We start from the raw sequence: 3259 nt of genomic DNA, 5'->3' as shown, positions 1-3259 counted from the left end.
GCTTTGTCCAGCGTGGGAAAGATTGGGTCCCATCCTCAAGCACTGCTTCTGTAGCTGATTATAACACTGTACAACAGTTTCTGACCACTAAATGCTGTTGTACTCAGGAAAAAAATACAAATGTATTTAGTAAAGTCTTTTAAAATACAAAAAGAAATCATGAATTATAAGGAAAAATATTGATAAATTTGACTATTAAAATTTTAAATATCTATTCTTGAAAGCATCAGAAAATAAAAAAGAAATATCACAAACCTGAAAAAGATATTTGCAACACAGAATCAATAAGAGAACAGAATATTAGAATATGATTTGAAAATATTAAGTCAATAAGGAACAAACAACTCAAAAATAATAGAGTCATAAACATAAATTTCATGGATGACAATTGCAAATGCTGAATAGACTCATGAAAAGATGTTCAACTGCATTAGTCACAGAAATGCAAATAAATTCACAATGAGATACTATATTATAACCACTAAATACACAAAAATACAGGACTGCCACTGCCAATGACTGGTAAGGACTTGACTCAATAGATGTGCACATGCTGCCGGTGGGAATGCAATCACTTTGGCAAAGACCAAGTGATTCCACTATTACATATCGATCTCTGAAAAATTATTGCACGTGTATTATTAAGAGAAATAAGCAAGAACATTTATCACATCATTTACTTTAGCAAAAAATGAAAGAAACCTCAAATTTGCAATAACAAGAGAGTGACAATGAATTGTAGAATAGTCCCACAATGAAATATTGTGGAGAATAAAAATGAATGAAATAAAGCTACTTGCAAGCATATGAATATATCTTAGAAACACAATATGGAGTGACATAAGCCAAGTCACAGGAGACTGTAGCATGATACAGACATTATAATGCTCAAACCCAAGTGAAACTATATCATATATTATAGGGAAACATATAATGGAAAAACTAAACTACTATTTAAAAATTTAAGGGAGTAAATTCAGGAATATAGTAACCTGTGAGGAGGGAGGCATAGAGATGTGTTTGGGGAGAATTAATCAGCTATAAGGACAGATCAGGTTCTTGTTCTTAAGATCATAGGTATTTATTTTCTTACTAGGCTATATATTATAGCTTATATAAATGTTACTGTGATTGCTATACATCAATGTTAACATCTTTAAACAATTTTTCTGAAAAATTGACTGCAAGAGAAAAATAAAGTAAAATCCAAAGATGATTTCAATATGCATTCAGGCATGTTTAGCAGTTTGCTTTTCTCCTGTATTCAATTTTATTTCCTTTAGTACTTTTTATTTTGTTTAATGTTTCTATTACAATTGGCATAAGGTATTATTTTATATTAGCTTCAGGTGTTTATCATTGTGGTTAGACATTTATATAATTTATAAAGTAATCCCCCCAATAAACTAGCACCCACCTGGCCTTTCTGTACATTACAATATTATTGACTATATTCCTTATGCTGTACTTTACCTTAAAACACAGCACTTTGTCAAAGATGGACAGAAGCAGATTAGGAATAGGGGACAATAGGAACATGTCTGGGCACGATGCAGCCCTGAAGAGGCCATCTTTGATCTGTCACTCGATGGTAAATAAATTTTACTTTGATCAGAAAATACCACAACTAAATGTTCTGGTTATTTGATCTAGCCTTCCATTTGAGGGTAGGTTACAAAGTCTTGCCATGTCTAATACTTTAACTGGAAACGGGCTATGTCTCTACTATCTTACAGAGCAGAGCATTGAGGTAGAGTTTGTGTCTGTAACTTACTACTCCCATGCTTTAACAAAACTCAGTTAAAAGGACTCCTGAAAGACTCCTGTCTATGGATAATTCTTCGTAAGTTTAAATTCTAATTTTATTTTTAGTATTTAATCAGTAGATTTCCCTCCCCCTTTTTGTTTAATGTTTGACAACTTAGACTCTTTCAATTTATGCAAAGACCTCCATAAATTTGGATTGAAAGCACATCAGCTAACTTTGTTTTGGCATGAAATCCTTCTCAACTACTGACATTTGATCTATTTCTTATGTCACGTTCTTCCTGTAAGTGCCAGAGCTCTTCAGTAGATGCTGAAGAATTAGTGTGGTAGAAAGAACACAGGATGTAAGGTGTTAGAACATGCCTTCAAGTCTGAATTACTTACTAACTTTGTCAAGTTACTTAACCTTTCTGGGATTCAATTTACTCATCTGAAAAATAGAGGAAATAATTTGCATTATTTAGGACCTTTAGTCAGGTCCTTTTTGTTTGCAATTATATTCAATTTGTTTTCAAACTCGATTCAAGATAGCTCAAAGAATTATTCAGCCTGGCTGGCGTAGCTCAGTGGATTGGGCACGGGCTGCAAACCAAAGTGTCGCAGGCTCGATTCCCAGTCAGGGTACATGCCTGGGTTGCAGGCCACTGCCCCCAGCAACCACACATTGATGTTTCTCTCTCTCTTTCTCCCTCCCTTCCCTCTCTAAAAATAAATAAATACAATCTTTAAAAAAAAGAATTATTCAGACACTTCACATTGCTGGAAGTTCAGAAGTTACAGAAATTAGTTCCAGAAGGTCTTAAGTCTCTTTACCCATTCCTCTTCTCTCTCTCTCTTCAAATGTTCACTTTCTTTTAGAATATTTTTTAAAGATTTTATTTCTTTATTTTTAGAGAGAAGGAAAAGGAGGGAGAAAGAGAGGGAGAGAAACATCAATGTGTGGTTGCCTCTTGCATGCCCCCTACTGGGGACCTAGCCTTCACTCCAGGCATGTGTCCTGACTAGGAATTGGACAGACCACCCTTTGTTTCACAGGCTGGCATTCAATCCATTGAGCCACACCAGCCAAGGCAAATACTCACTTTCTTATGCAAACTCTCATCATTTGGTGGAGAAAACTACTTCCAATAGACTCAGGATCATGTTCTTCCCCTTTAGCAAGCACTGGAGTTCAGAAAAGGACAATTCTTTTACCCAACATCTCATGTTCTTTCTTAGGGCATGTGTTCACTCCTAAGCCAACCACTGCTCCTGAAAGATGGGCTCTTATAATTGGCCCACTTAGGATCAACTGCTAATCTCTGAAAACAGAGGAGAGGACAGTGATTGAATCAACAGGACCACTTGTTCTGACCAATAGCAGATCCCAGAGCGGGGGGGCAGGGGGTGGGGGGGAATGTCCAGACAAAAATATCAACTTTCACTACAATAAAATTGCTTCCAGTTGGGGTCTTAGGAAGCTGAAAATGTTTTGTATATTATAATCTATGTT

This window comes from Phyllostomus discolor, chromosome 2 (assembly GCF_004126475.2).
Source record: "Phyllostomus discolor isolate MPI-MPIP mPhyDis1 chromosome 2, mPhyDis1.pri.v3, whole genome shotgun sequence".
Classification (NCBI taxonomy): Eukaryota; Metazoa; Chordata; class Mammalia; order Chiroptera; family Phyllostomidae; genus Phyllostomus; species Phyllostomus discolor.
Note: the sequence above shows the minus strand (reverse complement) of the source record.